Source organism: Periplaneta americana, chromosome 1, assembly GCF_040183065.1.
Source record: "Periplaneta americana isolate PAMFEO1 chromosome 1, P.americana_PAMFEO1_priV1, whole genome shotgun sequence".
In the NCBI taxonomy this organism is placed as follows: Eukaryota; Metazoa; Arthropoda; class Insecta; order Blattodea; family Blattidae; genus Periplaneta; species Periplaneta americana.
Genome location: NC_091117.1, coordinates 7,691,388 through 7,710,369, shown reverse-complemented (window position 1 = coordinate 7,710,369; position 18,982 = coordinate 7,691,388). Strand labels below are relative to the sequence as shown.

The 18,982-nt window shown below is 36.0% G+C and overlaps 1 protein-coding gene and 1 long non-coding RNA gene across 2 annotated transcripts in view; both read right to left on the bottom strand.

The window, feature by feature from the left end:
- The window catches only part of LOC138703851 (serine-rich adhesin for platelets-like), a 1,430,840-nt gene that overhangs the window by 1,346,877 nt on the left and 64,981 nt on the right, over window positions 1-18,982 (bottom strand). The gene's annotated exons all lie outside the window — the stretch shown is intronic.
- On the bottom strand, window positions 12,044-12,940 carry LOC138703361 (uncharacterized). The gene is made up of 2 exons (XR_011333142.1): window positions 12,327-12,940; window positions 12,044-12,281 (listed from the first exon to the last, which is right to left on the bottom strand). It is a non-coding gene; the product is annotated as an uncharacterized lncRNA (long non-coding RNA).

Genomic DNA, 18,982 nt, shown 5'->3' with positions numbered 1-18,982 from the left:
ATTCTGAGTTCTTTTTTCGGACATTACTTTTTCATTTGAATTTGTTGCACATTCAAGTAGGCTACATTACATGGTATTCCAGGCGTTCTGATTACATTAGTGAACTCAAAAGACGGGGAATTCAATATTTCACTAATAATTTGAAAGTATTAATTTGAGGGCTGCAAGTTTTTTTTTTCCGTTTTTAATGAATGTGTGTTAAATACAATCTCAATCCAACAAATACTGTCTATCGGCCATACCGCACCTTTACCAGAATCCAATGAACCTTTAATGTTAATTATTTGGAAAGTAATATTCGTACCGTGTTAATATTCCAATTTCAAAATAATTATATTTTCCAAAATTTCCATTAATCTCCGCCAAGAGTACAAATCAATCTCCAACAATCTCCGCCGACACTAATATTAAAAAACACAAATGATAAAATTAATCTCCATAAATACCTGCCCCTGGAAATAAGCTTCAGTAATATAGGCTCTTCCTTCTATGGAAAACGCACACATTTCTGAAATACACTATACTTTGTAGTGTTTACTTCACTGCTAGCAGACTTCGAATGCAACAGATGCCGTAAGTTCGTGTGACTGACGGGAGCAAGGACATTAGTGAAGGGGTGGAAGTCAAGTACATTCAGAAACGCAGGTACAATAAAAATGCAAGTAAAAATAAAATTATGTCCCTGTATAAGTATAACATTACCTCACTCCCTGTCATACTTAGAGAAAACACAATATTAGTATCATTACGTAAGTATGCGTCTGTCTTTTAGTTGTGTCCTTCATTGAAAGCAAGGGAGTCGGTCATTTCTTTTTTAAATCACACTTTTGTTCGTAAGTCAGTCTTGATAATACAATTGTCCTAAAAAAATAGAAGTAGCCTAAATTAGTGTCAGGAACTGTTATTTCGCTCATTATTTATTATATCAGCCACAATGCACACTAACACTTCAACTGAACACAACTCACGAAAAGGGATAACTCGGAAACTACTTATTTTAAATGTTAAAGCTAGCTTCTTGCGAGCCTTGCGACCAGGGTAGTTTAGTTAGACAGGGATGGAAAATCTGCGGGGTGGGTTACACGGAAGAAACCAGTCTGCTTGGAAGCTGGTGTGTGCAGGCTTCTTGTTTACTGCTGCATCACAAATCATCCTGAGCTGCCGCATCACAATATCTAACGCGTAAATATAAATTCTATTAAAATTAATAAATAATTTTCTCCATAAACTGCACGTTTATTATGAAATTATTATTAACTGGGGAAGCTGAGCTTTTTCGCTTACATTGACGCTACGCCACTGGTGGTCAGAGCGCTTGGTACGTAGAACCAAGGACCCGGGTTCGATCCCCGGCGCCGGAGCGAATTTTTCTCCTCAAATATTAATTGTCAACATTACAGAGATTATTCTGTAGGACAAATTAATAAATCCATAATATTCTCATAGCTAGCAGTGAATCATAACTGCGGAATCCCGGCCAAATAAGTCACTCAATTGAGTGCGCTCCTAGTATAATGGCAGTTGACATTGGACATATACGTCAACATATATGCCTAACTTGGAGTCAGGCCACATAGGGAAAACACTGAAGGAGGAAGATTCGATCCGGTGCTGTGGATTGAATTCGGCGTTGCTCAGTGGTCAGAGCACTTGGTAAGTAGAACCAAGGATCCGGGTTCGATCCCCGTGCGCCGGAGCGAATTTTTCTCCTCAGATATTATTTGTCAACATTACAGAGATTATTCTGTAGGACAAATTAATAAGTCCATAAAATTTGTAATGTTGTAAAAATTGAGCCTGTAGTGAAAACGGGAATACCCGTGAAAGCTTACCATTTAACACCGTCTTTTCCACTAAAAATTCTACTTGAACCCACCTGGATTCAAACCTGGTTTACCAGCATGGAAAATCGACACTCTTGCCGTTCTGGTGATGATGCGCTAACATTTCATAATTCATAAAATTGTGGAAATCATCACGGAAATTGATGACACCACAATTTTCACCCAAAATTTTGAAAATAACTGACTGTTAATTATAAACAGTTCATTAAAGATATTAAAAATGCAGACTACAACACAAGAATATACAGGGTGAATCAAAAGTCTGGAACCATATAGATATCTTCCATATGCTTGATTTTCGATTATAGGTGTTACCAGTATTTGTAAGACCAAATATTCTACCAGTGACACAGTCGATTCTAGCCCTCAGCTATCTCAAAAGAAATTTTGAAATTTTAAATGGAAAGGGGGTCATGTAGGTACTCAAAATCATGTGAAATTTTCTTAAAAAAAACGATGGTGCAATCCGTTTTGAGATATCTCTAATAATTTTCAAGATATTTAAAGATAAATTTCATAATGATCTCGTACATTAGTTGCTGCATCTACAGATATTTTGTAACATGGTACAGTACTAAGGAGGCTTTGGAAAGGGTATTTTTATGCAATTCTAGTAATTAACTTTTCCTGCTTTACTGTTTGGTTAACCTGTGACAGTTTCAATGCATTGTTGTGATTATTTGAAGCTTTCCTATAACAAATTTCTTGATTTTCGTGATGGCATTATCGAAAGGGGAAAGAATTGATATCATTCTCCATTCCGGTAGGTTAAGCCATAGAAATGTTGCAGCAAACTGAACAGTTCCCTGGACATTGGATTGGTCGGCGTGGACCAGTAGAATGGCCGGCAAGGTCTCCAGATTTAACACCCCTTAATTTTTTCTTTTGGGGTTACATAAAGAGCTTTGCACCCACAACAACCATCGCACCAAATGCCACAACTATAATGAGTACCACTATTACCACCTGTTGGAAGTTCAGTAATTCTGCTCAATTCTTGACTTATATTTTGCAAGTAAAATTTGATAATATAGACTTTAATTAACACAGTACGCTTTCATCGTCACGCCCCCAGTTACGGAGGCTTTGGGCACTCAGGAAAATGTACAGGCTAATTTCTGCATCGCTCAAGTAAGTTTAGTTTGTCTGACAAAATGTTCAATATCGCAGTTTGCGAGATCCTGTGCGAGAGTTGCTAATTTGATTAATTACTGGAATGTAGCTTAAAGAAGAGGCCATTCACAAAGCTTCAAAGAGACTTCCCGGCACAGCAAAATAAAACATAACCAACATTATTTAATTAACGTCGACTACGCATCACAGAGCTGAAATCGACTGCATCGTGAAGTTGGTAACAGTGTCAACGCTTCTCCAGAGGCGAGCACTTACACCACTGTGCTCTTGCATGTGATTTGCATACTGTAAGTATGAAGAGGATAAGAGGGCAGATACAATAGAAGAAAATACGAGGAGAGGAAATATAACACAAGAGAAAAGAGGAAGAGAAGAGAGAGAAAAGTAAATGAAAATAAACTCTGAAGTTAAATAAAGGAAAAACGATATAAGAGACGATAATAGAAGGAAAAGAATCGGTAGGTGTATAGCTTCACTATGTTGCATATCTTTGCGTAGAACTATGTGAGGGTGAGAAAGTTCCGTCTGTCGCAACCGATGAACCTGCATGAATAACGGTCCTTGCATATTCCCCTCGTTCTCCTATTTCACCCGTCGCCCTATTCCACTCCTATTCCACTCGTCCTCCTATTTTACCCGTCACCCTATTCCACTCGTCCTATTTCACCCGTCACCCTATTCCACTCGTCCTCCTAATCCACTCGCCCTATTCCCCTCGTTCTCCTATTTCACCCGTCACCCTATTCCACTCGTCATCCTAATACACTCGTACTTCTATTCCACTCGTCCTCCTATTTCATCCGTCGCCCTATTCCACTCGTCCTTCTACTCCACTCGTCCTATTTCACCCGTCACCCTATTCCACTCGTCCTATTCCCCTCGTCCTATTTCACCCGTCACCCTAATCCACTCGTCCTTCTATTCCCCTCGTCCTCCTATTTCACCAGTCGCCCTATTCCACTCGCCCTATTTCACCCGTCACCCTATTCCACTCGTCCTCCTAATCCACTCGTCCTTATATTCCACTCGTCCTATTCCCCTCGTCCTATTTCACCCGTCACCCTATTCCACTCGTCATCCTAATCCACTCGTCCTTCTATTTCCACTCCTCCTCCTATTTCATCCATCACCCTATTCCACTCGTCCTTCTATTCCACTCGTCATCCTATTTCATCCATCACCCTATTCCACTCGTCATCCTAATCCACTCGTCCTTCTATTCCACTCGTACTCCTATTTCATCCGTCGCCCTATTCCACTCGTCCTTCTATTCCACTCATCCTATTCCCCTCGCCCTATTTCACCCGTCACCCTATTCCACTCGTCATCCTAATCCACTCGTCCTCCTATTTCATCCGTCACCCTATTCCACTCGCCCTCCTATTTCATCCGTCACCCTATTCCACTCGTCATCCTAATCCACTCGTCCTCCTATTCCACTCGTCCTTCTATTCCACTCGCCCTCCTATTTCACACGTCGCCGTATTCCACTCGTCCTTCTAATCCACTCGTCCTATTTCACCCGTCGCCCTATTCCACTCGTCCTCCTATTCCACTCGTCCTATTCCACTTGTCCTCCAATTCCACTCGTCCTCCTAATCCACTCGTCCTATTTCACCCGTCACCCTATTCCACTCGTCCTAATCCACTCGTCCTATTTCACCCGTCACCCTATTCCACTCGTCCTATTTCACCCGTCGCCGTATTCCACTCGTCCTAATCCACTCGCCCTATTTCACCCGTCACCCTATTCCACTCGTCATCCTAATCCACTCGTCCTATTCCACTCGTCCACCTATTTCATCCGTCACCCTATTCCACTCGTCATCCTAATCCACTCGTCCTCCTATTCCACTCGTCCTCCTATTCCACTCGTCCTTCTATTCCACTCGCCCTCCTATTTCACACGTCGCCGTATTCCACTCGTCCTTCTAATCCACTCGTCCTATTTCACCCGTCGCCCTATTCCACTCGTCCTCCTATTCCACTCGTCCTATTCCACTTGTCCTCCTATTCCACTTGTCCTCCTAATCCACTCGTCCTATTTCTCTCTCTTCGTTTTTCTTCTGTTCTCTTTATCCTCTCAGCATTCACTTATTCCCCTCGTACCCACCTTGTTCTCTTTCTATTCCCCGCGTTCTATTTCTATTTCTTATCTTCTTCTTGTTACCCTTGTCCTCCTCGCATTTGTATTAATAGGGAATCAAAGCGCAGAATTGTGCAGAGCCCTTCTTCTTCTAAATTGAGAAACTTGAAGCTTTATTGCTGTATGTGTTCGCCTACGATCTGACCAGCTCTGAAGGCAAGGAGTACAAAAGAACGGCCATCGCTGTAGATCAGTAGTTGCTGATCAGCTGGTTGGATGCCACTGCAGTGTATTCCAGCGCCAGACCCACCCTGTGATGTTTCAGGGGTGGTTACATGAGCCGGAAATCGATTTTGAAGAGGTTCCTCCCTCTTTGAATGCAACCCCCACCAATCCTCTGCGAGCAGCTGAGCCCTCAGGGCAGGACTTAAAATACTCTGGCTAGTTTCCAGACAGCACCTCAAAAATCTACGGCGAACAATTGCTGGTTCACATGGCAACCAGTCAGACAGATGAAGGGCGAAAAAATGAAAGACAGAATGGAGGGAAATTAAAAACAAGACAAGAGCATAAAGTATGAAGTGAGAGGAGAAAGAAAGCGGACAAAGAAAAAGAGTAAGGAAAGGAGAAAAGGTGAAGACAGAAGAGGGGAGGAAATAGGTACAAAAGTAAATGACAGAAGAAAAAAGACAGTAACGTAGAAATAGGCATAGACATCTACGAGAAAATATAAATTGGACAATCACATTTATCAAAATTAGTCACATAAGATGATTTAAGGCGAAGTACACATGAGAATGTAAATAAATTAGAATATGTAGAAATTGCTTAAAATACTCCAGAGTTATATATACGAATATTAGGCATATGAAATAGATACAAGTGAGAGATACGACACAAATAGAGAGGGTAGTGATAGTAAACGTAGAAAATAGAAAGAAAAAAATACCATAAAGATAAATAAGACAAAACGAACACATGAGAGATTAAGAAGAGCGGGGGAGAAAAAGATGAGAGGAAAAAGAAAAAATAAAGTAGAGGAAAGAGAAAGACCAGAAACGAAACATAAACAGAGAAAACGAGAAAAAATCAAGAAAGCGAAAAGATAGAAAGAGATGATGAAGCAAAAGAGAGAAAGAAAAGTGAAAGAAGAGGAAAGAGAGAAAAGGGGAAGAGAAGGGGTAAAACTGAAGACGAAAAACAAATAAGGAGGAAATGCGATAAAAAGAAGAGAAAAAAGAAAGAGAAATACAAGAAATAGAGAACGAAAAACAGACAAAAGAAAGCAAAAGAGAAAAGACAGATAAAAGAAAAGAGAGAAAAGATGAAAAAGAGAGATAAAGAAAGTGAAAACAGAGCAACGAGGGAAAAATAGTTAACAGAAAGAGAATTGAAAAAAAGAAAAATAGAGAAGCGGAAACACGACAGAAAAGAAGAAAGAGAAGCAAGAAAAATAAAGATGAGGAAAAAGAAAAAATAAAGTAGAGGAAAGAGAAAGACCAGAAATGAAAAATAAACAGAGAAAAGAGAAAAAAACAAGAATGCGAAAAGATACAAAGAGAGATGATGAAGCAAAAGAGAGAAAAAGAAGTGAAAGAAGACGAAAGATAGAAAAGAGGGAGAAAAGGGGTAAAACTGAAGACGAAAAACAAATAAGAAAGAAATACGATAAAAAGAAGAGAAAAAAGAAAGAGAAATACAGAACGGAAAACAGACAAAAGAAAGCAAAAGAGAGAAGAGAGATAAAGGAAAAGAGAGAAAAGATGAAAAAGAGAAAGATAAAGAAAACGAAAACAAAGCAACGAGGGAAAAATAGTTATCAGAAAGAAAATTGGGAAAAGAAAAAAGAGAAAAAGGAAGAAAGAGGACTAAGAAAAATAAACACGAGGAAATAGAAAGCGAGAGAGAAAGAAAGAAAGAATAGAGAAAAGTAAAATGACATGAGAGAAAAGACAAAAGGGAGAAAGGTGATAGAAAATTAGAAAAGAAAAAGAGAAAGAAAAAATAAAAGAAAAGAGAAAGAGAGAAAACGAGTAGAGAAAAATTAAGAAATATAAGAAAAATATATTATAAAATGATGTAAAAAATGAGTAAGCAAAACGAAAGACGAGACAAAAAAAATAAAGAGGAGAAAGAGATTTATAAGACGTCTGAAGGCTACAAAATAGCTTCACGAAAAACGCTGGAAAAACCTCAACTAGGTAATTTGTCCTAACCAGGATTTGAACCAGGCCCATTTGCTTCACGGTCAGGCATAGTAACCGTTACTCCACAGCAGTGGACCGTTTGATTATTTTCAGTTGAAATTCAAATACTACTGTATTTACGATGAGGAATCGATTATGTTGTAATATAACTTCATTAAATCACTCGTGGATTTACCACTTTTTCCTATTATGTTAATTTCCATTAACGACCATTAAAAATACCGTATCGCTGCAACAGGAGACTCAAAAGTCACCGGGGATACCAAATGAATGAATTTCTCCGTCTCATTGAAAGAGATGGGAACGGATGAGGGGCATGGAATTTTCATGGCACTTGGCCCGAACTCGAAAACCTGTTTTGAGGGGCAGAGTTATGGCCAGTAGTACACGCAAGCTGTCTTGAAATTGAGCCAATTCCCAACTAAACATTTCCCGTCTCTTGGACCTTCACGGCTGCTATGGAAACCAGTGCTATAGGCTATGCCAGCCTGTCTAGACGAGATGGCTGCCTTTTAATTCGCTTATTGTTACGACCGAAACACATTCAGTGATATTGGGGCACAGTTCACGCAGTTGATGGCCTTCCATTAAATGAACTGAGTTCGGTTTCCACTGGATCCATTTAACAGTACGAGAAGTCAAACCGCTTCGGAGGTACAATCTTCAAAATTTACAAAAATAATTTTTCATGTACATCATATCCTGGTAAATTGACTCGTACATTGATACTGAATATGAAAAAATCCGTCCAATAGTTTAGTAGAAATCGCTGTACACAGACAGACTAGTACTAAAATTATTATATTTCGTGTACATCATTCCCTGATAAATTGACTCGTAGATACTGAATATGAAAAAATCCGTCCAATAGTTTAGTAGAAATCGCTGTACACAGACAGACTAGTACTAAAATCATTATATTTCATGTACATCATTCGCTGATAAATTGACTCGTAGATACTGAATATGAACAAAATCCGTCCAATAGTTTAGTAGAAATCGCTGTACACAGACAGACTAGTACTAAAATTATTATATTTCATGTACATCATTTACTGATAAATTGACTCGTAGATACTGAATATGAACAAAATCCGTCCAATAGTTTAGTAGAAATCGCTGTACACAGACAGACTAGTACTAAAATTATTATATTTCATGTACATCATTCCCTGATAAATTGACTCGTAGATACTGAATATGAACAAAATCCGTCCAATAGTTTAGTAGAAATCGCTGTACACAGACAGACTAGTACTAAAATTATTATATTTCAAGTACATCATTCCCTGATAAATTGACTCGTAGATACTGAATATGAACAAAATCCGTCCAATAGTTTAGTAGAAATCGCTGTACACAGACAGACTAGTACTAAAATTATTATATTTCATGTACATCATTCCCTGATAAATTGACTCGTAGATACTGAATATGAACAAAATCCGTCCAATAGTTTAGTAGAAATCGCTGTACACAGACAGACTAGTACTAAAATTATTATATTTCATGTACATCATTCGCTGATAAATTGACTCGTAGATACTGAATATGAACAAAATCCGTCCAATAGTTTAGTAGAAATCGCTGTACACAGACAGACTAGTACTAAAATTATTATATTTCATGTACATCATTCCCTGATAAATTGACTCGTAGATACTGAATATGAACAAAATCCGTCCAATAGTTTAGTAGAAATCGCTGTACACAGACAGACTAGTACTAAAATTATTATATTTCATGTACATCATTCCCTGATAAATTGACTCGTAGATACTGAATATGAACAAAAGAAAGTCCGTACTCTTTTGCGATAATCTCGAAATATGCCTTCTCTTCATAAATATTGTAATGAGAAGGTAAACAAAATTTAAGCAAAATACGTAATGGAAATTTTTTAACATACTGTAGTAGGCTACTGATATTTGCCATTTAAAACAAAACTAATAAAGGTAAATATGAATAATTGACCTTTTCAAAGTAAACAAGTCATTAACGACGTCGGAAATGGTGGAATCGTTTCGCAGTGCCCTGTAGTGCAGTTTTCAATTTTCAGGACGTCAGCCAGTGGATGCAGCATGATGATGTCATCACGGGCCGGAGGTAGAGAGGAAATTGAGAGCGCTTCTCTATGGTAATGGCCACTGGGGCGTGCACAGGAGCGATGTGTCAAAAACCGTCCTGATATTTCAACAATCGACTGCTGACAAAAGAGGCACAATGCTCTATCGGTGACTCAATGAGCCACCTGCATTCCACAATCAGTATTTTGATTAGCTATATCCTGTGACTGAAAATAGTGCCGGCCAGTTACTAGCTAGATCTGTCCTGTTGGAGAAGAATGAATTTTACACCTCGTAACGTTTGTCACAACTAATGCCGCGGACAAAGACTTCCTCTCTGTTATTCTTCTCTCAGTAATTCTCATTGCACTTCTGTTCATTGTCCTCTAGCCTTTGTAATATTCGCTCTTTTATCTTCTCTTCCCAGTTATGTTACACCCTCTTCATTTTTCCTTCTCCACTTCACTTTTCTTTCCACTTCTTCATTCTCTTATCATCCGGAGCTGCGTTCGGGCTTGGGTTGGATCCCCCTTTGGTCTTTGGTTTCTTCCGAGGTTTTCTCCAGCCGTGGGACTGAAGCCGGATGGTCTATGGCGAGTCCTTGGCATCAACCCCTTTGATTTGATTACCTGGTTGGGTTTTTCCGAGGTTCCCCCACCAAAAGGCAAATGCCGGGTAATATTTTGGCGAATCCTCGGACCTCATCTCATCTCACTACATCTCGCCAAAAAAAAAATAATAATAATAATAATAATAATAAAATAAAATAAAATGTAAAAAATTGCACAAAATTGTAAAAATTGTAGAAAATTACTAAATTGTAAAACTATAAAAATTTGTAAAAATTGTAATTGTAATATTGTAAAATGTTGACTTGTTCCACATCTTAAAGCTTCATTGCTCATGTAAGATCTATGGAATAAAATAAATGAATGAATGAGTTCCTTATCTTTAAATTTCCCTTCCTCTCCCATATTCTTTAATTCTCCAGGCCTTACTTATCTTCAAATTTGTCTCCTGGTGTTATCCCTCTTTCTTTTTTTGTTTTCATACTCTTCATTCCTCTTTTGTTCTCCCAGTCTTATATTTTTCTCCTTTGCTCTCTACATTTTTCCTTTTTTGCACTTTGTCTAAATTTCTGTCTTCTTTGTTCAATTTTTCCTCTTTTTCTTATTATTCAGTTACTATCCTCTTCCATCTCGTTCTTCAGTTTTCTTCTCTTATTTCCTGTTTTTCAGCTTTCTCTTCTTGTTCTTCAGTTTTCTTCTCTTATTTCCTGTTTTTCAGTTTTCTCTTCTTGTTCTTCAGTGTTTCTTTTCTTCTCTTCTTTGTTATTCAACTTTTCTTTACTTCTTTCTTGTTCTTCAATTTCTCTTCTCTCCTTTATTCTTCTTAAATTTTTCTTTTTTTATTTCTTGTTCAATACTTCTTTTCCTCTTTCTTGTCCAATCTTTCTTCTCCTCTTTCTGGTTCAAGTTTTCTTCTCTCCTTTTTTGTCTTTCAGTTGTTCCTTCTTCTCTTCAATTTTTCTTTTCTTTTTTTCTTATTCTTCAATTTTTCTTGTTTTTCAATTTTTATTTTCTTCTTTCTTCTTCTTCAATGCTTCTTTTCTTCTTTCATTTTCTTTAATTTTTTCCTCTTTTTTTCCTTCAATTTTTCCTCCCTTTATTTTTCAAGTTTTCTTCTATCCTTTCTTGGTCTTCAATTTTTCTTCTCTTATTTCTTGTTCTTCAACGCTTCTTATATTCTTTCTTGTTCTTCAACGCTTTTTTCTTCTTTCTTGTTCTTCAATTTTTCCTCTTTTTCTCCAATTTTTCCTCTCCTCTTCATTTTTCTTCAAGTTTACCCCTTTTTCTTTCTTGGTTTTCGATTTTTCTTCTATTCTTTCTTGTTCTTCAACGGTTCTTTTCTTCTTTCTTGTTCTTCAAATTTTCTTCATTCTCTTCAATTTTTCCTCTCTTCATTTTTCTTCAAGTTTACTTCTTTTCTTTCTCGGCCTTCAATTTTTCTTCTCTTTGTTCTTAAAATTTTTCTTTCGTTGTTTCTTGTTCTGTAATTTTTCTTCCCTTTTTTCTTGTTCTCCAATTTTTCTTCTCTTTTTTCTTGTTCTTCAATTTTCCTTTTCTTTTTTCTTGTTCTTCAATTTTTCTTCTCTTTTTTCTTGTTCTTCAATTTTTCTTCTTTTAATTTTTATTCTCTTTTTCCTTGTTCTTCAATTCTTCTTTCTTCTCTTGTTCTTCAAATTTTTCTCCTTCTTTCTTGTTCATTTTCCTTTTCTTCGTTCCTGTTCATTTTTTCTGTTCTTTCTTTTTTTCAATTTTTCTTCCTTTCCTTTTCTCATAGTTTCTCCACTTCTCTTTTGTTCTCGAGCTTTCTTATATACCCTTTATTGTTCAGCGTTTCTTTGTTCTGTTTTTTTATATGAATTATTCTATTCTCTGTTATAATTATTTTATTTACCTTCATCTCCTCTTTATTTTTTTTTCACCCTTTTTTTCAGTTTCTTTTTTCCGACCACTGCTCTCTTCACTTTTTCCTATTTGTCGAAACGGATTTTTTTTTCTTCCGATAAGTAAAATCTGACTTAACGAAATGCAATTCCATTCTTTTGACCAATATTATATTTTTTCCCTTTCTTCTCATATCTTTGAAGTGCTGGAACAATCTTCATTCTTCTACCTTTATATGTCACAATACTCATGCTGGTTGTCTTTTTTTTTTTTTTTTTACATATTTTTTTCAGTTGTTCAATCTTTCCTCTATCGTATTATTCAGTTACTATCCTCTTCTTTCTTGTTCTTCAATTTTTCTTCTTCTTATCCAGTTTTTCATTCTCATTATTTTTTCTCGTCTTTCTTGTTTTTCAAATTTAACTTCTCGTTTTATTGCTCGTTTTTATTGCTATTTCTATCCACATCTTTCTTGTTCAAGTTTTCTTCTCTACCTTTTCGTTCTTAAATACTTCTTTTCGTAAAGTTTTCTTCTCTACCTTTTCGTTCTTAAATACTTATTTTCGTAAAACATAAACCAAACATTCCTCTTTGTTTGTTATATATTCCATACGAGGGACTTAACTTCAAGTTTGATCTGCCCTTTACAAATTCAATAACACAGCGCAAGTGACTGAATCTAAACCGGTGAGTCAGTCAAAGGGTCGCATTAATATGACTTCCAACTGATGGCGATCATAGCTACGAGTTTGCAGACTGCAGTTAATAAAGCCGCTGAAAAATTCATCAGATCCGAAGAGCAGGAAGACAGGCTCTTCACTTATAACGCAGCTCCGTGTATGAATACTGCAAACAGTGCTGAACCAAATTAAACGGCTGTACAAGCGTAACCTGCTGGTTAATTCCATTCGCAACAGCCCTTCAAGCAGTCTACGAACTTATGGAGGAAAAGTTTGCGTTTGCACAGATTTGAAGCTGATTTTAAAGCCGAACCCGCTCAGGGATCAAGGTCGGGTTAACATGTTCAGTCCCTTTAACAATGTGGGAACAACTTTATGGCTATCTTTTTATCTGTACATCGGATTTCATACATATTCAAACACATAACAAGGCAGAGCGACATAAGTACTTATATATTTGCGTTGTTCCTGATTTTTAATATGTTTTATGCACTTAATTTAATATAAATAAATGTCAAATATGCACGTAACGAGTCCCAGAAAGGATGCAGTGTGCATGATCAGAGGACGAGCGACCTGGTTCACAAGAGAAGGACTAGTAGAGGTAATAAAATTAGTTTTGTTTCGTTGTATGTCTGATCATGCGCACTGCCTCCTTTCTGGGGCTTATAAAATACTATCTGCGCCACAAAACTTTTTTCTAAAATTGGAAATGTAAAAAGGTATCTAATGTTTTCCTCTTTTCAAAAATACCTTTAAACATATGACAAATTCAAAAACATTTTCGCGTTTCGATATTGCTTCAAAATGAATCAGTAAAGATGTAACAATTAAAATGTTTTTCGTGTTTCGATACTGTATCGAAATGAATCCACAAAACATGTAACAATTCAGATGTTTTTCGTGTTCCGATGCTGTATCGAAATGAATTTGTAAACATGGAACAATTCAAATGTTTTTCGCGTTTCGATAGTGTTTCAAAATGAATCTGCAAACATTGGTAATAATTCAAATGTTTTTCGCGTATCAATAGAGTTTCAAAATGTATCTGTAAACACTGATAACAATTCTAGTGGTTTTCGTGTTTCGATACTGTTTCGAAATGTATCTGTAAACATTGGCAAAAATTCTAGTGGTTTTCGTGTTTCGATACTGTTTCGAAATGTATCTGTAAACATTGGTAAAACTTCTAGTGGTTTTCGTGTTTCGATACTGTTTCAAAATGTATCTGTAAACACTGGTAACAATTCTAGTGATTTTCGTGTTTCGATACTGTTTCAAAATGTATCTGTAAACATTGGTAACAATTCTAGTGGTGTCCGTGTTTCGATACTGTTTCGAAATGTATCTGTAAACATTGGTAACAATTCTAGTGGTTTTCGTGTTCCGATACTGTTTCGAAATGTATCTGTAAACATTGGTAACAATTCTAGTGGTTTTCGTGTTTCGATACTGTTTCAAAATGTATCTGTAAACACTGGTAACAATTCTAGTGGTTTTCGTGTTTCGATACTGTTTTGAAATATATCTGTAAACATTGGTAACAATTCTAGTGGTTTTCGTGCTTCGATACTGTTTCAAAATGTATCTGTAGACATTGGTAACAATTCCAGTGGTTTTCGTGTTTCGATACTGTTTAGAAATGTATCTGTAAACATTGATAACAATTCTAGTGGTTTTCGTGTTTCGATACTGTTTCGAAATGTATCTGTAAACATTTGTAAAAACTCTAGTGGTTTTCGTGCTTCGATACTGTTTCAAAATGTATCTGTAAACATTGGTAACAATTCTAGTGGTTTTTGTGTTTCGATACCGTTTCAAAATGTATCTGTAAACACTGGTAACAATTCCAGTGTTTTTCGTGTTTCGATACTGTTTCGAAATGTATCTGTAAACATTGGTAACAATTCTAGTGGTTTTCGTGTTTCGGTACTGTTTCAGAATGTATCTGTAAACATTGGTAAAAATTCTAGTGGTTTTCGTGTTTCGATACTGTTTCAAAATGTATCTGTAGACATTGGTAACAATTGTAGTGGTTTTTGTGTTTCGATACTGTTTCGAAATGTATCTGTAAACATTGGTAACAATTCTAGTGGTTTTCGTGTTTCGATACGGTTTCAAAATGTATCTGTAAACACTGGGAACAATTCTAGTGGTTTTCGTGTTTCGATACTGTTTCAAAATGCATCTGTAAACACTGGTAACAATTCTAGTGGTTTTCGTGTTTCGATACTGTTTCAAAATGTATCTGTAAACACTGGTAACAATTCTAGCGGTTTTCGTGTTTCGATACTATTTTAAATTGTATCTGTAAACACTGGGAACAATTCTAGTGGTTTTCGTGTTTCGATACTGTTTCGAAATGTAGGCTATCTGTAAACACTGGTAACAATTCCAATGGTTTTCATGTTTCGATGCTGTTTTGAAATGTATCTGCAAACACTGGTAACAATTCTAGTGCTTTCGTGTTTCGATACTGTTTCAAAATGTATCTGTAAACACTGGTAACAATTCTAGTGGTTTTCGGTTTCGATACTGTTTCGAAATGAATCTGCTAACACTGGTAACAATTCTAGTGCTTTCGTGTTTCGATACTGTTTCGAAATGTATCTGTAAACATGCAACATTTCAATTGACATTTTGGTACTGATTCAAAGTATATCTGCAAACGTATAGCAAATCAAATATTTTTTTGCTTTTCGATACTGATTCAAAATGTACCTGTAAATGTGTAACAATTCAAATGCGTTTCGTGTTTCTATACTGTTTTAAAATGTATCTGTAAATAAACAACAATTTTTTTTTTCCGTTTCGATACTGATTCAAAATGTACCGTAAATGTGTAACAATTCAAATGTTTTTCATGTTTCTATACTGTTCCAAAATTTATCTGCAAACATGTACTAAGTCACATATTTTTCGTGTTTCGATAGTGATTCAAAATGCACCCGCAAACAAGTAACAATTAAAATCTTTGCGTGTTTCTATACAGTTTCAAAATGTATCTGTAAACATGTAATAAGTCAAATATTTTTCGTGTTTCGGTACCGATTCAAAATGTATCTGTAAAAATATATAAATTCAAACTTTTTTTCGCATTTGGACGGGATGAAAAATATGCACATCCACTAACAACTAAAATACCAGTTCGTTTCTATTCCGATAATTTTTTCAACATGCACATTTCTGGTAGTGTGGAAGAGAAGCCCTTTTACTACACTAAATATTATTATTATTATTATTATTATTATTACTATTATTATTATTATTACTATTATTATTATTATTATTATTATTATTATTATTATTATTATTATTATTATTTATTCGTACTACAATAATTGCAAACAGTGTTTACTTGTATATTTTGAGAAAAGAAAAGAATATTCGCTCAAAAATTGAAGTAGGTTCGCTTGTAGATATATTTCCAAAATTCATAATTCAGAATAATTTTTATATGAAGTGTTCAAGATGTTCGACACGGATTTTTCAAAGCAGTCATACAAAGTAATAAAATAACATTGAAATATTTGTACTATCATTTATTAACACCACTCACTTCTAAAACTTGGCATACATATCGATGTAATTACATATTTATAAGACGACGTAAATGGATTCGATATAGGGACCTCGGCACGAGGTCAGTCACGCTAACCGAGTGTTACAAACAGATTAGCAGCGACTTCAAGCAACGATCCGAATGATTGATGTTGCCAACTGCCTGACAACAAAGGCTACCGGCACCAATTCTGAACTTACAAGGTAAGGGGATCCTACAGGCAAAGAAGCGATCAGGTAAATTATGTACTAACGAAAGCTATCAAGTTACAGACAGTTAACCCTTTGCAGCACACAGGTTGCTCAGAAGAACCACAGTTTGCTTTGTTTCTCTACTATTACATTTATCAAAATCCCTACTGTGGCATAGTGGTCGCTCAGGGTGACCGTTATTTTTTTGAAATTGAGTGCAGAGTTAAAATTTTGGAAAAAAAAAAAAAAAAAATGATCGAAACTTTGTTATGATCCATGACATGACAAATATAAAAAATTACATTTGTTTTAATTTTTTGGCTTATTGTGCTGCAAAGGGTTAAGACTAGATATCAATATAACTACGTACGGCATAGATGTGCATAAATAATGACAAAAATGTCTGTCATATTTGACACACATAAATGAAATCATGTAATATGCATCCAAGTAAGATTAACTTCCATTTTCTGGATTGCATAGGAAACACAAAGTTAAAATAACTGGCAATATTTGTACGTTGTATTGTATAAGTAGAAACGGTACTATTAACTTAATACATATTTAAAAATGGCTTTTTAGGAACCCGCAGGTTCATTGCCGCCCTCATATAAGTCCGCCATCGGTCCCTACCCTGTGCAAGATTAATCCAGTCTATATCATATCCCACCTCCTTCAAACCCATTTTAATATTATCCTCCCACCTACGTCTCGGCCTCCCCAAAGGTATTTTCCCCTCCGGTCTCCCAACTAACACTCTATATGAACTTCTGGATTCGCCAATATGTGCTACATACCCTGCCCATCTCAAACGTCTGGATGTAATGTTCCTAATTATGTCAGGTGAAGAATACAATGTGTGCAGTTCTGTGTTGTGTAACTTTCTCCATTCTCCTGTAACTTCATTCCTCTTAGCCTCAAATATTTTCCTAAGAACCTTATTCTCAAACACCCTTAATCTCTGTTCCTCTCTCAAAGTGAGAGTCCAAGTTTCACAACGATACAGAACAACCGATAATACTGTATAACTGTTTTATAAATTCTGACTTTCAGATTTTTTGACAGCAGACTAAATGACAAAAGCTTCTCAACCGAATAATAACACGCATTCCCCATATTTATTCTGTGTTTAATTTCCTCCCGAGTGTCATTTATATTTGTTACTGTTGCTCCAAGATATTTGAATTTTTCCACCTCTTCAAAGGATAAATCTCCAATTTTTATGTTTCCATTTCGTACAATATTCTGGTCACGAGACATAATCATATACTTTGTCTTTTCGAAGTTCACTTCCAAACCTATCGCTTTACTTGCTTCAAGTAAAATTTCCGTGTTTTCCCTAATCGTTCACGGATTTTCCCCTAACATATTCACGTCATCCGCATACACAAGAAGCTGATGTAACCCGTTCAATTCCAAACCCTCTCTGTTATCCAGAACTTTCCAAATGGCATATTATAAAGCGAAGTTAAAAAGTAAAGGTGATAGTGCATCTCCCTGCTTTAACCCTCAGAGAATTGGAAAAGCATCAGATGGAACGTGGCCTATACGGACTCTGCTGTAATTTTAACTGAGACACATTTTAATTAATCGAACTCTAGTTTCTTGGGAATACCAAATTCAATAAGAATATTATATAAAACTTCTCTTTTCACCGAGTCATATGCCTTTTTGAAATCTATGAATAACTGATGTACTCTGCCCTTATACTCCCATTTTTTCTCCAATATCTGTCGAATACAAAAGTCTTATCAATAGTCGATCTATTACGCCTAAAACCGCACTGATGATCCCCAATAATTTCATTTACGTACGGATTTAATCTTGTCAAAAGAAAATTGGACAAAATTTTGTACAACGTCAGCAAAAGTGATATTCCTCGAAAGTTACTACAGTTAGTCTTGTCCCCCTTCTTAAAAATAGGTACGATTATGGACTCCTTCCATTGTTCTGGTACAATTCCCTTTTCCCAAATAGCAAGTGCAAGTTTATAAATTTCGCTAGATAATTCGCTTCCACCCTCTTGTATTAATTCTGCTGGAATTTGATCGATACCTGGAGACTTGTACTTTTTCAGATTTTCTATCGCAATTTCGACTTCTGAAAGTGTGGGTTCGGGTATAAATGGCTCAACATTTTGTGTTTGAATTTCGTCCCGATGATTTCTATTTGGCCTATGTGCATTTAGTAGTTGCCCAAAATAGTTTGTCACAAAAAATTTAGGGGTATTCCTCGGGATCCCAACAGCAGACCTGTCACTGTGATACTCTGGACGTTGTATTTCTACGGAAGTACGGTATTGTTGACTCGTATATGCAATTTTTTATAACACTTAAGCAATAAAAATACGTGAATTACGATATTTTGGAAAAACTAATTTTCAAAGATATTTCACTTACAGTCTTTTTATCCCCAGTCTTCAATTGTATCAATAAATCAAAATAATACCATATAAGGGCGAATTCATCTTAAATAACACATCAAATTGATATCAAAACGTATATTTCAAATACTTTAACTAAAACAAAATCTAAACGCATAACTACAAAATTGTCATATAAAATCTTCTAAGCCCTATCTTTAAGATTACAACTGGCACCTCTACATAGGCCTTCTAGCAGTAAAATGATGATTATTTTTCTTTCATCAGTACAGCCCCGTTAACAGTAGCACTGCAGCTGGAGATGGGATCGATATTCAATTACGTCAGACCGAGTAAGAAGTCTCACAGTGTAAACACAACGAAAATCAAATTGGATTTT